Below are 20922 nucleotides of genomic sequence, written 5' to 3'. Positions count from 1 at the left end.
ACATATGGGTCCGTATACAGTGCTCATCAAGTGATGAGCACCAGGTGCTCATCACCTGATGAGCCATCTGGACCGTCCAGATTTAATCTGGACGGTCCAGATTTAATATTTTAAAATAATTATTTTAAAATAGAAAAAAATATATTTTTAAAGAATGATAGTTAGGAGATTATCTTTATTTTTTATCCTATATCTATTAAAATAATTATTTTTTAAAAAATAAAAATAACATTAAAATTAAATCTGGACTGTCCAGATCAGATCTGGACGATCCAGATCTGATGAGCATTGGGTGCTCATCAAAACTGATGAGCACCCAATGCTCTCCGCATACATATATGTCGGGCGTAGGTGGATGAGTGAATAGCTTGTTGAGGAGTCACAACTTTTTCATTACAAGCACTTGTTCCGGGAAGTCCACGCGTGTAGACTCAAAGTGGTAATGCTAATGTCATACACACATAACACAAGGTGGATACTCAGAATGAATAGCTTTATTACATGCAGACCGAAGAATCAGGAAATTATTGGACTGGTGGTGCAACCAGAACATAATTAATTAGAGTGAGCATGAATTGGATAGAAAAGCATACCTTCCCCCTCCACGAAAAATCAAAATGACGGAATTTAGGGTCCAGCAGTGTCAACCGATCTGTTTCTTTGATCTGAAAGAGAAAGGACCAAATAATTCCAATATGCTTATTCAGTAGAAACAATATATCAATAAGAGCTATGCTTTTGTTTTTTCCTCTCCTTTTCTTCTCATGTTTTGGCCTTAGATGATGTGAACATAAATCTACACATAAGCAACACTAAGGCCACACATAAGCACATCACCTTTTGTCTTTCCTATGACTCTCTTTACCAGGCTATCTTCACCACCCAGCATGCGTACTTCTAAATTCAAGCCTTACCCAAGCCCCTATGGGTACTCCAAAACAAGTATAATGCAGTATTTCTGCTCTAAGCAACTTTTGAGTACAATGATAACAAGTGTCTCTACTAACTTAAAACCACACAAACATCCGAATGAGCTTAAGCTTCAGTTATCCCACTGGTTTATCACCCTAAAGTCCTTAATGTTCATAAGCCTAAAGTACATAAGGAGGAAAAAGAAAACAATATAAAGCTGCAGCAACTAATTCTTACCACATCCTTACGCACACCATAAACTGTAAGAACAAAGCAAGTCTGATTTGAATCACGAAGCAAGTAGTATCTGCAGAACAAAACTATAACATAAGATGCCAAATTGACTCCCAAATTAGTTTCTAAGTATTTTTTTCATAACTACGCAGGTAGGCATTCATTTATGAGCCCTATTTTATTTATAGTCATTACATCACAATATTATTAAAGCTAGTGGTCAAGTATGGGGAGAAAATTATTACTAATGAGAATAAGCATTGAACTTAAAGGTAAAACCATCAGTGGGACTTCAAGTTACTGTTTCTCATTGATTCAAAATGGAGTATAGAGGAGGCATATATTCAGAGAAAAGAAGCAAAAAGTTCACGATTCTAATCCTATCGAATCTTCCTCCGGTCCAAAATATAAGCTAAGGTTAGCTCATTTACATTTATCAAGAAATAAAATAAAAGCAGTTTAAAACAATACATGTGTAAGGCATATATATATTTTTCAAATATGCCCTTATATATTGAAGCTTCTCTCCTCTATTCACTTTGTTTAAAACACCTTTCTCTCTTTCCATGCCCGTAAACCAGCCACTTTCTGCAATTGATGCTATCAATAACCAAAAAAAAAATTAAAAACATATGTTAGGGGTAAAATGGGAAAATACTCATTAAATGCTTGGACAAATTTGAAATGTTTGTCTTATAAAAAATAAAAAAAAACCAAGCCCCTCAACCAATGTTAGCTTATATTTTGAACCAGAGGGAGTAGTAATATTTACAACTATATAAACATTAAATACCGGATTGTCACAAATCTTGCCATCTTGCCACACTATCGCACAAAAGTTAGATTGCTATGTGCACTACCCATAGAGCAAACAGCCTTCATATCAGCTTGAGTTCATTGTAAAACAAATAGACACAGTTCATTGTAAACTAAATAATATCAGGGCTCTGGTCGGATGGGTTCAAGATCTTAAATTCGCCTTGATTGGGTTTAATCACATTATGTGTAAGTTTGGGTTCAATGAGTTAGGAAAAATGAGTTTACTGAGTTCAAATTACAAGATCAAAAATACAAATTGTGGGAGAGTTGGGATCTGCTGTTCAAAGTTTTAAATTTAAGTTCACTGGATTTAAGTTAACATACTAAATAAGAACTGGACAACAATACAATTGAGATTACGTTTAGTAGGTTCAAAATTAAATAAGACAGACAGACGGTGCTAGCAACCACCCCCCGGGGTTAATTATCGAATTCCACAACGTCTCCATGTAATTTTTCTAAGAGAGCCTCTGGGTGGAGCTGTACCTCCTCAAATATTGAGGCCCTTTGGGCATAGGAGGCAGCAAATGCCCCTGCATATAAAGTAATGTATGGACAAAATTTAGGTCAAGTTTCTTATTACCATTATGTCAAGTTCTCTAATCACACTTTGTCATGTGTCCTATTTCTTTCATCTGGATTAAATGAAAAAATAGGAAACATGACAAATTGTGTTCCAAAAACTTGACATAATGATTATTAGAAACTTTTTCTTTTTGGCCAATGGTTGGAAGGAACTTATCCTAAGCTTTGTTCATAATGTGAATATGATGTATTTTGTTAACTGTTTACTTCTTATCTTGAATCACTCACTCCCTCCATGTCTTATTAGGATCTCTACTCACAGCCCTTGGTACAAGACTTTCTACAACATTTAATTTAATTGATTATGAGATGAAATCATTTTCTTTCAAAATGTTATTCTTAACATTTCATGAAAATATTATGATATTAAGTGACTACGCATGATATATTTTTTAGCTGATGATCTTGCCCATGGATCTATCATGGATCTCTCATGATCTTGCAGCTGATGTTCTTGATATGCTGTCTGATCGAAGATTGATTTCTTTGTCTCTTATTCCTCGTTCAGGGAACACTGCTGCCGACTACTTGGCTGCCATGGCTTCAAGGGAGTTGGGACCTAAAGGTCTGATTCTTGAATCTCCACCTCCTCTAGCTTCCATCATTCTTCGTGACGCGCAAGATGAGAACACTTCTCTTATGGACCAGGGTGCTTCTGAAGCAGACAGGGAAGGCATAGGCTAAATTCTCCTGTTCGTTAGTTTTATCTTTTAGCTGCTTTCTTTTCTGCTGAACGTTGTTTTCCTTTGTTTTTGCTGGTTTAATGAAAGTTATTTCCCTGGTCAAAAAAACGCATGATATATTTTTTAGCTGTATCCTTCTTTTAAGTGTTACATGAATTATCATAAAATTATATCCTATTATAAGTATTTAGATAGTGAAACTACAGATATGTGTAATTCGTTATATATTTTTTCAATTTAAATACGACATGTTTTCTAAATTTAAGTGATAGAATATTAAAGGCGACTTATTGACATAATTCAATAATTCGAATGAGAATATTTTCTCTGAAATACATATTATTTTCAAATATAAATAATTAAAATGTATATATATAAATTGTACCCTCTACCCATGGGTCCAGCATTCACTACTAGAAACAAGTAACTAGAAATGGAAAACACAGGCGAATAAATTCTTCTATACAGGAAAAGGTGTATAGTAACAATTATTAGCAAGGAAATAAAAAGAAACTACAATTAAAATGCTGCCCCACACTTATCTTTTATCTTTCTAAAAGAGATGAATGCTTAATTTCATTTTTCAGATAATATTCATCATGAGTTTGCCATTCCACTTGCTATATATGGTTGCCTTACATTGACAAAACAATTTTGAATGTTGAAACCCCTAAATTCTGACCATGATCCAACCCCCCAAGGGAAAAAAAAGAAAAGAAAAAAAAAACATAATAGCAATAGCAACTACTCTTCTACCTCCAAAAGACTTTATACACACAAACACACAATATGCTTAAATAGGAACAGATTCTGTGCAAGAAAACATAAAAATAATAAAAATAGATACTCTTAAAAGAATCAGCATATAATTCATAGACTTCTGATATACCATGCAATAAAATAATAACATCACCAGCAAAGAAAGTGCGTTGGACATAATTCAAACATGAAAATAATTCTCAGGATATCAAAACTTACAGGGGAACATCAACGTCATTCATAACAAAGCACAATACCCTCCCGTCCACAGTTACTGCTCTGTTCAAACCCTTCAATAAAAGGTCTATGGTAGCTCTTTTGTATGATGAATTCACTTTCATGAGGAAGAATGAGAATGCAGTGAGTTTATTAATCAAATATTATTCAAAACATGAAAAAAAACAGTGGTGAGGAGAGGCAGCAAAATTTAAGGACGCTATGAACTAAAATATATAGTTCAAAAGGTAGCTTACATTTAACAACAGCCAAAGATGAGGCCAATCTTGCCTTTCGCTTAGATCTTAGATGCCCCCACTGCATATATATCTTTCATGAAGCACAAGAACTCTAATATCAGATAAATTACAAAAATAATTTATTGGCTGTCATCATTCTCTTTCATACTTCTTGTTTTGTGAAGGGGAGAGAGGGAATGGGGAAAAACTAGAATAAATGATTAGTGCAATTACCAGCTTCTATCATTATATGAATCCTCCATATTAGGAAATCAAATTACCAAAGCAAATCAAATAAAAATAGCAATCAAGAAGCCAGTGGCTATATATTGACACACAGTACTTCATAGCCCACAATCAATGCGAAAATTTTTTTTTTACCCTCATCAGATTATCCAGCTCGTCAAGTAGATTGACTATATTCTGAACGTCGGCAGCAGCATTCAGACTTGGGGTTCTTTTAAACAACAGCCTCAAATGCACTGATGGCCCCCTCATAATCCTCTAGATATCTGAATAACTGTAACAAAATTATGTATGACAACAATTCACAAGCAGAAGTCATAACTAGATACTATTTGTGTGAAACAAAAGATGCGCAAAGCAGGCAGTATGAATGATTTTGAGTATTTGACAAAGTTATTTTTGTGTCTTTCATTACTTAAGGAGTTGGGGATTGTTAAGAGGCACGACCAAAACGGAAGAGGCACATACTTATATGCATATTCACGGGTTCCATTCTGTGTGCAAGTAAAGAAAGAACACAGATAAACTGATAACGAGAACCCAAAAGTGTCTCCATAAATGACGGTGAAAACAAACTTTTTCCGAGGAATTAAATTAAGAAAAGAAGCAGTAAAATCTAGACATGTAATGCAAGGAAAAAAGAGAATAATTACGCCCACAAAAATGAGAGAACAGAGTACAGAAAAATCAGAAATCAGTCTCTGTGGTGATAGTTAAGTGCCCCTTCACCAATTAAAAATCATTCCATTACACAAGGCTTGATAATAATGAGCCACGTGTATAATGGAAAATAAATGTCACATGCAAAACAAAATCTCAAATAATCAGAAATAAAAATTGATACACAAATAACTGAATGACTACATTCCTAATTTTAAGTTGAAAAGACACATTTTCATGGTTAAACATTTTTCCTACGCTCTTTTCCTCACCAAAGATGTCAAATCAAACACAAGGCTTGTGAGAAATTTTTATTTTTGTGTGTTTAGGTTCCATTAAAATCAACTGATAGTGAAAGTAACTAGAACCTAAGATAATGGACACAAGACCACGCTAGATAATGATAGCATAATGTTAGGCTTTGCAGCAACTAATCATCATGATCGTGAATTCCACATCAGAGAGCAAATAAAGGTTTCGGAAGGATTGAAAATATAGGCATAGTGAATTGTTGAAATGTGACACAATTCAATAAAGAATCAAAGATACAAAAGCACAAACAGAGGAGGAGAAGTGCACTTACTTTGGCATTATTAAAAGATAAATGGGGGTTGGACTTCATTCTTTCATCTTTATCCTGGTATATATAAAAAAGACATTACGTCTTCTGTGTTATTAAAACAAAAACCTACAATTCACTAGTGGTAGTACACAGTATAATAATCTCTGAGGATTTTCTTAGGCAAAGTCAGCATGTTCTTTTATCCTGCCAACAGAAAAACATATATAGCACAATGTTTGACTACAAGCCAGCCACTCCCTAGTATATTCCTAAATAAAGAAATCATAGTCAAAAAATAGATAAAACTGATGGAACCCAAGCCAAGCCAAGCCAAGCCAATCCAATATGGACTGAACACAAATGTCTGATATTGATTGTGACTCAATAAAATAGAAGACTCACATTACATCAACTGATGCAACATATTGACAAATTAAAACACGCAACATTGAAAATATATTAAAAAAACTATAGGAAAAGAAAAGACACTCACTAAGCTTTCGAGAGGTTAGGATTCTCTCCTCACACAAAGACAAATTCTTCATTGATCCCCCTCTCTATGAAAAACCCCTTAAAACACCTCCCCACCCCGTGCACAGACTCTCTTCTCTAATTTATCCTACTCACACATGGCCAACCATCTTGTACTATCTTATTGTCTTTATTTCCTCATGATAAGCCCTTGCCATCCTAGGCCCAAAAGCTACGGGCCATCCTAAAGAATAAATAAAGATACCATGGTATAAAAGTAAATCCTAACAATATCAGAACAAATTGAAAAATTAATACCAGAAAAACCATAATGTCTTGGACCTAGTGGCGACCCATCCCAATACTATTATAAAGAGTATTCTAAAAGTCACATGCTCATCAACTTCTTATAATGGAAGTAACAACAAAAAAAAAGGAGATAACTTTATTAAATACACAAACTACCATGGTTAAGTTTTCAGCATGCTCACAACATTTAGATATGCTTTTAGAGAATCTAACAGTTTGCTATCATCCCGAGCTCCAGAGACCAAAAAACTCATAAAACATGCATTTCCTAAATTATCTGCCAGGAAGATCAGTATGATGTCAAAACATATAAATGTTGCCATTTATTTTAGGAACAGCTAAGTATTATAAAGTGAACAAGGAGAAAGGAAATTGGGCCACTTATGTGCAATATTCATTCACATCATAAAAACTGAATTTGATCTCCACAGGGCATGTTAGGAGTGGATATTAATTGGGTGTCTCGTGTTAAATATCTTGGTTGCAACAAGTTGGGCATGATTAAAATTTATACCCCAACTTCAGGGGATATGTGAGAATACAAGTGTAAATAGCCTTTCATTTATTATATATTAGGTGTTAGTTGCACTAAGCATAACTTATAACTTACTAAGGCTCGCTCCCTTTGTATAATACATTCCTTCTCAGTGAAATAAACAATGCGTTTTGAACTATTCTTGTCTACAATTCCAACTCAATTTCCCCCACCCACAGAGAGAAGACAGAGGAGGGAAATCCAGCACAAGAGACAGATGACAGCAAAGCCTCCCCATCCCTTGGCTCTCCTCTCCCCTCACTCCCCTCCCTCTACATTGTTCTGCATCAACATGATGTTTTATTTCAATCACTGCAAGGGAAAGAAATAAAAGTATTTTGTTATCTTCGTGAGTATGTTCTGTTCTATCATTGACATCTCTATAAACAGCCAAATTTCCCACATCATAAAAGATAATATATGACTCCTTGCATTCCCTGAGAGGAGATAACTTATATAATGGAGCTCAAATAAAGACAAGGTGATATGAACTTCAAATGTTCAAGGTGATTTTTTGATGAATGAGTACACTTTTTGCTTGATACCAAATCAGACTTTGTTCTTTGAATATATGTTAGTAGTAAAAGAAATCTTACACCAAGAATACCCATCCTTGACATCCAAAGCAATAGCTTCCTTGGCATGTCGAATGCTTTCCTCAAGAAGTTCTGCCTCATTCTTAGCACCTGAGAAGGGACAGATACGTAGAAATCCAAATAGTACTTGCATTATAAAACGAACCAAAGTCACGTCCACAAACACCCCATATGCAATCTAACAACATTACAACTTACAATTACCAAGGAATTTGAACAACTTAAAAGATATTGAATGATAAAATTACAATTCAATCCCTTACCTTTTGACATTTTTCTAGTAAGCATTGATAATTGACAAAGAATCTTCTTATCAGGACCCTGAAAGAACAACCAATGCCTATCATTATGCCAATCAACGCACAAAATCTGAACCAGAGGAATGTAAAACTGAAACTTGGAAAGGAAATTTATGGCTTTTAACACACACACACACACATGTTGTTATTTTAAAATCATAAACATATTCAGTCATCCCAATAAATTTCTCCTCTGTAACAAAATTCTCTACAGGTAATATCCAAAAATCAAGAAGAAAACTACTACATCAAGATACCATCTCAATCAATCTAGAAAAAACAAAATAGCTGGAGCACTTATTAAGCGGCATAGCAGCTATGGTAAAAGATATTTAAGCATTTGTATTAGGGAAGGCTAAAAAGTATTTGTTATATTATTAGAGTATAAAATTGGGTGCTCACTGAACATCAAAGAGAAGCCTTATTAAGCGGCATAGCACTTATTAATCCATGTGCTCACTGAACATCAAAGAGAAGCCTTATGAACAATCATAGACCATATTAGATTTAACCACAAAGGCTTGTTCAAGAAAATCCAAGCATTCCCCTTCAACTAGATGGCCCTCATCGAACCAAAGATGTCATAACTCTATAGAATTTTGCCATCCTCACTTAAAACATTGATTTTGCTTTCCACTCAAGCTACAATGAAGAATCTCAAATATATATATTCAGAAAAAATTTATCTCCCTCGTTTATTTGTTTATCTATGTTCACCTTTCCAGGTCATTTTGTTCTCCCATGGTGACAATTAATCAATATTAAAAGCTTCAAACCTATCAAGCTCATAATAGAATCCCACCATATGAACAAGATCAGATAGGGTAAAGTCATGGTTGTCATTCAATAAGTTTCCATCCATCAACAAGAGGAAAAAGTAAAACAAAAATAACATGCAATTCGGCTCTACAACATATCATCTTCAATTTCGACCAAGTACCAGGGATTTTTTTTTTTTTTTTTTTGGTGAGAAGTACTAGGAATTTAATTTCAGCATTAACCTTGCTTAATGCAACACAGAGACAGTCTTTTGCCACAGGTAGATCCCCTCTCTCATAAAAGCAGTTACTCAAACATAACCAAGCGTTAGCAACTGGTGGGCTTAACTTGACCTGCTGCAGAGAAATAGAAGAGTCGGTCATGACCGTGTGTGCGCTTAGACGCAAAAACTAACAACTTCATTGTACTTACTGAATGAAATAGGTGATCCTCTGCTTCTTTGCTATAGCGAGGGCACATATCCGATATCTTCCCTCTCAGATAGTTAAATGTTGCTTGTTCCAAGGGTAACTTTCTTTCCTCTAGCAAAAGGGATCATTTATGGTTTTTTGAATTACAAAAAATCAATGAAATGAATTTTGGATATTTCGACTAAACCAAAATCAAAATTTGGATTATTCAATAAATAAAGCTAATACATTTTAGTCAGCAAAAGAAACAAGACAGTAGAATGATAGCAAAAAGAAAAGTATTCCTCTAGAACTCACTAGATCAGAGAATATATCAACAAAACCAAAACTTTCCTTCCCTCACCCAACGCCACACGCTCGGTCCACTATATTAACCGCTAACAGCCTCCCTCACCCCACAAATATCACATCATAGCGTCTCACACCCATTTTTAATTATGTTCAATTTTCTCAATCCCAATACCCCGCTGCCTCAGTTTTCCGGAGTAGTAGAAGAGAGATCCCGCACGATCCCATTTTAGACGGATACACAGAGTTTATCAGGAGAATAGAATACTCTGTCGTACAAGAATATCGAAAAGAAAATTTACCTGAAGGAATATAATCGAGGAGTTTCAGGGCAACATCAAATTGTTCTTGCAATTTGGAGATTTTATCAGCTTCATTCTCCACATAATTTGCTCGGGTGAGGTAAAGATCTTCAGCAACTTGACAGGCGTTCGCTAAAGAGTCAGTTGTGCTGCTCATCTCAGCGAAACTAAAAAGACTCTTCATTTGAAATTGAAACTTCGCAAGCAAGCCGCTGAAACTTGAGAGCCAAGCAGCGCTATGCGCCTATACGCAAGTACACATATATAGAGTAATTAGACACCGCTGGCCGTGGGCTCAGTTGCAGGGATAGATGGATCACTCACAATTTAATTACTCAGATTTCAAGTTTTTTGAAATATATTAAAAAATACTAAACGTCATAGTAATTAATGCGTTATAATTATAAAAACAAATACTCTAAGCATTTTCTTTAATTCTCTCCCTCCCTCACTCTCCTACTTGATCATCGTTGGAGAACATCAATGAAGTTAATTTGAAAAAAAGAAATTGATAAAAATATGAAATAGATGTTACGTATATAATTAATATTAACTCTCATATTAGATCTTGTATTAAATACTGAAGGAGTAATAGTGATGTTTGGTTTAGGGTTTATAGATCTTGAAACATCAACGACAATGTGATGATAACCACGACCACAAATGTAACCAATTGGCACTTAGTATAATCCTAAAAATGTTACTCCTCTAGTCTTTAATATCGGACTCAATTTTTAAATTGGTTTTGGTCCTAAATATAAGACTCATTTCTCATATCTAATTAATTTTCTCTAAATTATCCCTATGGATACTCCCTCAACCATAATCAAGTGGAAGAGGAAGAGGGTATTAAGAAAGATGATTATAGTGTTCTAGGAAAAATGTGTCACTTTTCTTATAATTAACTAACTTACCTAACTTTTTTAATATAATTAAATTAGTTAAATAGATCTTATATTAAAGATCAGAAGAATAACATATAACGTTATGAATTACTATGAGATGACTATCCTTTGAATATTATGCCACCATTATTTGTTGAACGTATAAATAATAAAAACACATATATGCTTATTGGGATAGTCATAAATCTAACTTGAAAATTGTAGAGTTTTTTTCTCTGTGAGTGAAAAAAGTTAGTCTTTGCGCCCCCCTATAGAAACTTCCATTGATGTCTTCCCATAAAATATCATTTATTACCATTTCATCTATTTAAAATATCTTAATAATATATTTCTTGCATAATAATCCTTAAATAAATTATGCAAAACATACAAAAAATCGTAAAATAAATTTTATTACGGTATGATCATATTGACATTCCCTTCCAATTTTCTTTTCGATATCAAATTACACACCCCACTATAATTCAAGCCAAATTTTCCATCCCTTTTCTAGCAAGGCTCATCTATACTTAAGCTTTGAAACCTCTTAAAACCGTCACTATAAAAATTCATTAGGACAAACCTATTTAGACCACAATTATATTGCTTAATAACAAATCTGTCTCCAGAAATTTCCCAATGAAAACTCTTTACCTTACATAATATCCCTACTTATCGAATGGCCAAAAAAAGCTTCCACTTATCCCCTTAGATTTAAAATATAGGCAAGTATCATAAGCCTATAAATACGGGGATTTGTGCTTGTTAAATTATTGAGTAAATAGAGAAAAAAAAGGTCCAAAAATAGAACAATCATAATTTTTAAGTATTAGTTTTAAATGGCTGTGTGATTGACTACTAAAAATCAATCTTTTGCGTGAACTATGATAGACAACTATATATTGCTCACATTGAAACCACTAAGAGCTTATTTGGCATGAGAGGAGAAGAGAGGGAGAGGGAGGCCGGAGGGATTTGACTCTCCTCCCCTTGTTTGGGTTACTAAAATTTTTAGGAGGAGGGAAAAATTTTTAAGATTTTCCATCCTCTTCTCTCATAACCCTCCCCTCGTGAATTGGGAGAATTTGGAGGGAAATAATAATATTTAAGCTTGTTCTTACTAATATTCCTATAATTAGTTTATCCTTTTGATCTCAAATCACGCGGGAAAGGAATGGTAACTGTGGCACTCTTATTAGATTATAAAAAATCTCTCCCCTCTCCTCTCCCCTCATCAAAAGGATAATATTAAAATCCCTCTCGTCTTTTCTCTTTCCTTCCTCTCAATAAATAAGAGAATACTTCGAAAAAAATGACATCTTACACATTTGTTCATTTTAACTAATTTCAACAAACATTTTGATTTATGTGATTTGATTTGTTGTTAATTACTTATATGGAGGACCGGAGGGAGTGATCACTGCAATGTTCAGTGTTCGCATAATTATTCACTTATCTCATACCATCACTAGCAATGTTCACTGTTCGCATAACTATTCACTTATCTAATATTATGATAGGATAGCATACATTCAAGTTCCTTATCCACGGACACTCAAATTGAGAGCATATAAGATAATGATGAGTTATTTTTAACAGAAGAACTAAGAAACTAGTCATCATAATTTTGAATTATTTAAATGTACTTATTTATAACATTATTTTTATTTAATTATTACATCACCAGTCTGAGCAATTCTCCTGTTTGAATTATAATTCATTGGTTTTTCCGGTTCAACTTTCTGCCCGATTTTTAAAACATTGATCGAAACAGATGTTTCGCCAATTTTAATTTGATTTAATTCAAAATTTACCCAATTTCAATCTTCACTAATTCAGACAAAAGACATGAACACTACCGGGCACATTGAGCAACATCCTAGCCACTTACAACCGGACATGATAATCTCAGGAATCAAGTGCTATGCTATGTGAATATTTATAATCCATAAGAACGCACACGAAAAAAAAAAATCTTAAGGACACATAGCTCAAAACTAAATATCCATTAGACAATAGAGTAAAATATGTTAATCATCCTTTTACTTTACTTAAATTACAGAAACTTCCCCTCTAATTTGAAAATGTAAACCTACATTGAACTTAAAAAGTGTGCTACACAAACCTTCTTTATATGATTCAGAATTCATTTCCATCCATCCAAGTTAACCGTTAAGTTTGACTCTTAAATTTTATTTTGACCAAAATACCTTTCTTAATATGAGAATTATTTAAACATCTTTAAAAATAATTTTTATAAAAATTATTCAAATACATATATTTTCAAACTTTTAATATTTTATAATTTTATTAATTTAGATTATATCATAAAATTTTATATTTTTAATTTTTAATCACATTTATTGAAACTTATTTCTTTTTTTTTTAATAACATATTGAAACTTATTTTTTAGATTCCTTTCAAATAGCTAAAAATATTTTAAACCCCATATTTTTTATCATATGGTAAAAATGATATAAGTTTGGGACATTATATGAATCAATTAAATTAAATGACATAATTTTGGGAGATTATATGAATCAATTAAATTTATGTTTATGAAACTTCACACTATTAATTAAATTTTCATTATGGATTTAATTACCCATGTTGTTTGAATTGCAAATTCGGGTTATTGGGATAATGACAAAAAAAGAAGCTGGAATTTTGTTAATGCCAAATAAAGAATGTCAACAAAAATTTGTTGTCATTTGCAAATTCAAACTCGTCAATATCGAATAAAGTTGTGTTACCAAACCTGATTTGGGATTTGTAATTTCCAACTTCTTTTTTTGTCATTCTCCCCGGGTTCTTTTATCTCTTGATTGTTTAATTGAGTTGGTAAAATTATCTAATTGTTTGATTGGATAATTCTAAGCATAATTTTCAGAATTAATTTGAATTATTTGTCATTGATTTTAATGAGTTTAATTAACTAATCTTATACCGTTATGAGTTCTATAATGGTTTAAGAGTTTTTGAAATTGAGAGTTTCCTTTGTTTCAAATAGGTAGTCAAACTTATTAATTTTACTATCACCTTCTTTTGGTCTAATTAATTGATTTAGGTTATGAAAGTTAACTCTATGTGAATCTTAAGTTGTTTTAGCTTCTACTGTACTTGAAAAGAAACCTCTCACCTTTACTTGTTAATTTTCTTTGATCTCTAGTTAATTTTCTTTGCTTATCATTTTAATTTTTCTTTCTAAAAAACCTCTTCAAAAATTACATTTGTGTTCGTTTAGTTTAATCTAATTTTGTATAGATTTTAGGACATTTGCATCTTGCATTTAGAACTAGAATTTTGCATTTTAGTTTAGGTCCATTTTATTGCATTTTTCATCACCTAAACTTTTATATAGAGAAACTCATAACTTGCTCCTTGGAACTAATTACCTAAGTTGATCCTAAACTATAAATTAATTAGAACCTAATTTAATTGAGTGCTTTAACTACAGAAGCATCATCAGATACTCTTCAAGGTCAATCATCATTTTGCTTTAAGAAGATATTGATTTCTGTTTTTATTGCTTCTTGCCTATCATGTGTAGGTGAATATCATAAGGAGGAGAAAGTGGCACAAGCTTACGAGTGCGTCTTTTTACTTTCTCATAATTAACTAGAAATCTATGAAACTTTTGAATGTGGTTTAGGCGTCTATTAATGATGTTGGTCAAGATAAGCGAAAGGTATATGTTGACAAGAAAGAATATGCAGCTGCTATGGCAAATTGTCGTGACCGTCTTTGAAGGGACCAAGTATATACATTTCATGTTGGATTTTGGGTTTGGATCCACCCTTAATGGGCCGGATTATTTGACCGGGTATAAAGAGAATATACCAGTCAAATATCCAGGCGATATTATGATATGTTTGACTTAGTCAAACACCCTGAATCATATCCAATCGGTTATGATATAAATCTGATTAGTTTATATTAAATTAATTAATTTATATTGTGTAGATTAAATATATATTAAATATATATTTAGAATTAATTTTGATTGATTCTGGATTTGAATTCAAATATCATGATATTATAAGGATATATTTATATATCCCATCTCAAATTTTATCTGATGGGCTCAATGGATATTTTTGGCTACCCAAAATACCCCTGACAAAAGTTATAAATAAAGTCTTCCCCCTATCAATTCAAATCACTCCAGTAGTTGAACTTTCCTACTATCTCTCTCTCTCTCTTATTTCTTTCTTGCAAAGAGGTGCTCTGCTGTGCACCTAAAACCTTAGACTTTTATAGTCTAGCTTAAGCGTGGGCTAAGAAGATCCGACCAACCCGACCCTAGATCCGACCCCGTATGTTTTTGATCCATTGTCTTATTATTCTAACATTGGCATCAGAGCCACGATGATCTTGAGGCTTTCAATATATATATTCGTTTTTTTCCGCTGCTACTAATATGCCCGTATATCATTTGAATTTGATATGCTTGTGTTTTAAACTTGAATACACACTCTGCCTATATATTTGAAGCTCGAAAACATTACCTGTAATGCCGTGAGGTTCAAAAACGTGATCGAAATCCATTTTTTGAAAAGCTCTAACATCGACCGTACAAAACCGTTTTTGGGTCTTTAAAAATGATATTTTTTTTAAAGAAAATGAATCCATAGAGTTGTAGAGCATGAAAATATGAGTTCATAGACACTTAAAATGCATAAAACGGAGCTCGAAGGTGGAAGATATAGAGGTTTGAAATTGGTGGGTCGCAACGGACCCGCTGGAGCTCCAGCCGGATTTTGGGCAACCTGGCTGGAGGTCAGGGACGACCTGACCAGCCCAAAACGAAGCCGTTTTGGGCTGCCCAGGACACAGCGTTTCACTTTAAGTGAAAGGCTGCGTTTTCGGGTCTGGTTGACCCGGTTCCTCGCTGGAAGTCAGGTCAGTAGACTGACCCGACCCAAAAAAGAATAATTAAAAAAAACAATTTTTTTGAGATGCTTATTGGGGCGTGTGAGGGAGCGTGCGGGCTTATTTTGGAGCCCTATTTGACCTGAAATATTTCTAAAATCATAAGCTCCAAATAAATGTTTTGAATATTTATTTTTATATTTTTCTTAACTTCTTTTTTTTTGGGTTTAGGAAATGGCAAACTCAAATTCTAACCACTCTTTTGAAATATATCCAAGTTATTCTCTCATTTCTGATGCTTCAATGTCTTCAAATAATTATGCTGAAAAAAGTACAAATAAAAGAAAAACGCCTCAATCATGAGTGAACTCTAATGTACCTGAGGGGAGCACTGGTAAAAGGAAATGTGTTCCTGACCAACAAGAGGAAGAAGTCTGCAGACCCAAGGACATAAATTTAATAGAACAAATAGCAAAAAAGCATGCTGATGAATACAAGCATAAAAAATGTCTATTTTCAAAATTGAGTTATTATGCTAAACAAATTATCAATGAGTAAGACGTACTCTTTTTCTCAAACATTGCAATCCAATACAGAGAGGAACTGGCAAGGAGGGGACACATATTTAGTGAAGGATTTTTTAAGCAAAGTCTTTGTAGATGCTGGAAGGATGTTAAAAAAAGTTTGAGAGAACCCATGATAAAATATATCATAAACGAATGAGTTTTTGTTCGTGTTTAATTTTTTTCCTTTTTCATTTTATGTTTACTCTTTGAGACTTTATTTTTGAATTATCCAAATCTTTGTAAACATTTATGCTTCGTTAATAAAGTTTTTTTTATTATAAATGCTTTATTTGAGTGGAAGTTTCATAAGGAAAACTCAAATTGGAGATATGTTCAAGGAAAGTCAAAGATAAGAAAGGTAAGAGGCTAACCAAGAGTAATGAGATGGGAGCCAACCTAGTTGTCTCCTGATCATGAAAATGGCAAGACTCTTACCCGGACGATCTATGACCTACTTGAATAACGTGTATGTTGCATACCATACTAAAATGCATTGTTGTCTATATGATAGCACGATGTCTCAAAGAGGAATCAAGTCCATTATAGCTGATCTCGTAGGAGGTGACAAGCTGAATGGAGACAATTACAGCATGTGGCATCGTAAGATATCATATTTCCTCAAAGAACAAGAGTCATTGATGTGTTGACAACTTTTCTTCCAGAGCCTGAGGCGAATGCATCGCGAAGGGACCAGGACGGCTACACGGCCTGGAAAAGAAGGGATACTATCGCCAGAATTACTATGCTAAGTGCCATGACTGATGATGTGTTGGTGCAATTCGAAACACACCCTTTTGCCTCTGCCATGTGGGCAGTGCTGAAATCCGAATTTGACGGTACCTCTGCTGCAAGGCTTAGGAGACTCACTGTCAAACTTGATAATTTTAAGCTGGGTCCTAACACTCCCATAAGGCATCACCTAAGGGCAACGCATAACTTAATCAGGGAGTTTAAGGAAGCCGGAGGCGCCTTATCTGATGAGCAATAGATTTAAGCTGTCATGAGATCTCTCCCAGCAAGTTGGGACACCATGAAACACCCTATTACTCATAACGAGAGTATAAAAACCTTTGCTGATGTAGCTCGCCACCTCCAAATGGAGGATGACCGGATGGAAACTGTGAAACCTATCAGTAAGGCATATTTAACTGAAAGGAAAGGGAGAAACGACCTCCCAAAACCAATCCAAGAGAAGCAAAGGCTCTCAAAATAAGAAAAGCGGCCCTAAAGTGAAGAAGGGAAAAAATTCCTTCAAGAAAGGTAAGAAACCTGCAAAGAAGCGGAACATAGCAACCATCAAATGCTATGCTTGCTAACAGAAGGGGCATTATGTCAAGGACTGCCCTGAGCAGAAAAAGACTCAGGGGCCACAGACCATGTGAGCAAGGATCGTGGCAACTTCACAGAATTTCGTCGATTACCAGCAAGAAGCAGATGGCTTTATGTTGGGAACAATGCGAGAGTAGAAGTCAAAGGGATCGGTACTTGTGAGCTGACCCTGCATGGAGGAAAAACCCTAGTCCTGCAAAATGTCCTCTACACTCTGAAAATCCGACAAAATATTGTGTTTGTTATTTCCTTAGTTAAATTTCATTTCAATGTCTTTTTTCATGATTTCACAGTAGACATTTCGTATGGGACTAATTTTTCAGTTTCCGGTTCTGTTTCGGATGGTTTCTTTGTTTTAGAGAATTTTAATGACAATTTTTCTAGTTCTTGCTATGCACTTTCTTTCGATGTCAATTACGATATATGCCACGCTAGATTAGGACATATTGGTCAAGAACGCATGACCAAACTGGCAAAAGAAGGTTTGCTAGGAAACGTGTCCAAAAAGAAAATGTCTCTGTGAGAACATTGCTTCGCTGGCAAGAGCACAAGGAAACCTGTTAGAAAGGCAACCAGGGCTAACCACCCTCTTAAACTGGTACACTCTGAGATTTGCAGACCAATGAGTGTTAGGGCATGTCACGGAGCATGGTATTTTATTACCTTCATCGATGATTCTTCCTGATATGGCTATACTTACCTGATTTTCCACAAATCTGAGGCATTAGAGTGCTTTAGAAAATATCTCAATTTAGTGAAAAATCAGCTAAGTTCAAGAATCAAAGCCTTAAGAACTGATCGAGGTCGAGAATACGTCTCTGATCAGTTCAAGGAGCTCTGTGAAGAAAGGGGTATTGTTAGGCAACTAACAATCCCCGGCACTCCTCAACAAAAAGGAGTTGCTGAAAGGAGAAACAGAACTCTCCCCGATATGTTTAGATCAATGATGGCACAAGCTGAGCTTCCAACCTCATATTGGGGAGATGCTCTTCTAACTGTCATATTCATACTTAACCGAGTGCCTTCTAAATCAATCACCACAACCCCTTATGAATCATGGACAAACCGCAAACCAAATCTAAGCATCCTAAGACCATGGGGGTCAGTGGCCTACATTCGTGATTCTTCCCATAAGTATGACAAGCTAGAACCAAGAGGCAAAAAGTGTATCTTCATAAAATACTATGAGAACTCTAAGGGGTATGTCTTCATTGGTGAAAATGATGATGGCCCAGTGACTGAGATAGAGTCAAGGGACGCAACATTCATAGAAATCGAATTTCCTAGCAGAGGGAGTATTGATCGAACAAGTTGTCTTTATGAGGATGATAGCAATGAGGTACAACAAAGTGTTCCTCAGTCTACTGATCTGAGTGGGAGGGTTGAACCATTTTCACAACGAGGTCTAACCCAGCCACAGGAAGAAAGTCCTGCAGCAACCCTACTTAGGCGAAGTAAAAGAGACAAAACTCCTAGAAGACGCTTCTCAATTAAAGGAGCAACCTTCATTATTAGTCCAGAAAACGATGAAGAAGACCCCGTAAGTGTTAAAGAAGCACTAACAAGACCTGCTAAGGAAAAATGGCAAAAGGCCTTACAAGAGGAAATGGATTCCATGGAATCCAACCAAGTATGGGAATTAGTTGATCTACCACCTAGTCGAAAGGCAATTGGGAGCAAGTGGGTTCTCAAGTACAAACGTAAGGCTGATGGATCAATTGATAAACCCAAAGCAAGGTTAGTTGCCAAAGGGTATACGCAACAGGAAGGAGTGGATTACGGAGACACTTTCTCACCTGTTGCATGTTTCAACTCGATAAAACTGATACTGGCTCTAGTAGCAAGTTTAGACTTAGAGTTACATCAGATGGATATAAAAACCGCTTTCCTGAATGGAGAACTAGATGAAGAAATCTATATGGAACAGCTTGAGGGCTTCATATAGAAAGAGACGAACAAAAGGTTTGTAAACTCTTGAAATCCATATATGGACTCAAGCAATCATCTAGGCAGTGGTACTTAAAGTTCCACAAAGCTATAAGCTCCTATGACTTTGAAATGATAGAGGAAGATCACTACGTTTATATGAAGCGGTTTGGAGACAACTTTGTCATTCTATCCCTCTATGTCGACAACATACTCCTAGCTGGTACCAATCTTAAACTAATAGAAATGATCAAAGAGTGGTTATCCTTGAACTTCGAGATGAAAGACATGAGCGAAACAGAATATATCTTAGGCGTTAAGATAAGAAGAGATCGTTCTAGAAAATTGTTGTCATTGTTACAAAAGGCATACATAGCAAAGACTCTTGAGCGTTTCAATATGAGAGACTATAAGCCTATAGATACTCCTGTGGTTAAGGGACATAACCTAAGCGAGGAAATGTGCCCTACAAAACAATGCAATATAGAACTCATGAAGAGAGTCCCATACTCAAGTTCTGTTAGCAGCCTAATGTATGTCATGTTGTGTACCAGGCCAGACATATGCTTCGCAGTTGGACTTGTGAGCCGATTCCAATCCAATCCAAGAGTAAGTGCTGTTGGCAGCCTAATGTACGTCATGTTGTGTACCAGGCCAGACATATGCTTCGCAATTGGACTTGTGAGCCGATTCCAATCCAATCCAAGAGTAAAACACTAGGAAGCTTTAAAGAGGATTATGAGGTATCTAAAAGGAACCGTGGACTATGAGTTGTGCTATCAAGGAAACAGCCTTCGCGCGGAGAGTTATTCCGATGCTGATTGGGCAGGAGACTTGGACAGGCGACACTCAACGTTAGGCTATGCTTTCCTACTGAATAACGAAGCAATCTCCTGGAGCAGCAAGAAACAAATGTGTGTGTCTCTTTCATCCATGGAAGCAGAATATGTAGCATGTTCTGCAGCTGTCCAAGAAGTTATGTGGCTTAAAAGTTTCTTAGTACGATTGGAAATCCATGGTGGAAGTGAGGCACCAACTCTGATTCACTGTGATAGTCAAGTAGCAATAGCCTATGCAAAGGACCCTAAGTACCACAATCGTACTAAGCATATAGACGTAAAATATCACTTTGTAAGGGATATGATCGCTAAGAAACAAGTGACAGTTCAATACTTGTCTACTCATAAGATGTTGGCAGATCTCCTAACCAAGCTTATAGCTAGAGATCCTTTTGTCAAGCATGTAAAGGCCTTGAGCATGCGTAGAGCATGATGTATTGAACTCCTTTTTCTTGTTCAAATACGCAAGCACAAGGCATGTTGTACTGAACTTTTTCGTTTCCTCTTACTTAGTAATTCAATGCATTTTATCTAGTTCAAAAAAAATTTTCTTGTATATACATTTGTGTATTTATACATGCATAGGCACGAGATATGCAA

At 34.9% G+C, this 20922-nt stretch overlaps 1 pseudogene; it reads right to left on the bottom strand.

The window, feature by feature from the left end:
• Positions 1-299: 299 nt before the first annotated feature.
• On the bottom strand, positions 300-10062 carry LOC114711834 (tetratricopeptide repeat protein 5-like; annotated as a pseudogene).
• Positions 10063-20922: the final 10860 nt, after the last annotated feature.

Source organism: Neltuma alba, unplaced genomic scaffold (assembly GCF_004799145.2).
Source record: "Neltuma alba isolate B1F8T4 unplaced genomic scaffold, ASM479914v2 tig00001800_pilon, whole genome shotgun sequence".
Classification (NCBI taxonomy): domain Eukaryota; kingdom Viridiplantae; phylum Streptophyta; class Magnoliopsida; order Fabales; family Fabaceae; genus Neltuma; species Neltuma alba.
The sequence above is the reverse complement of the archived record's forward strand: the minus strand, read 5'-3'. Positions and strand labels throughout refer to the sequence as shown.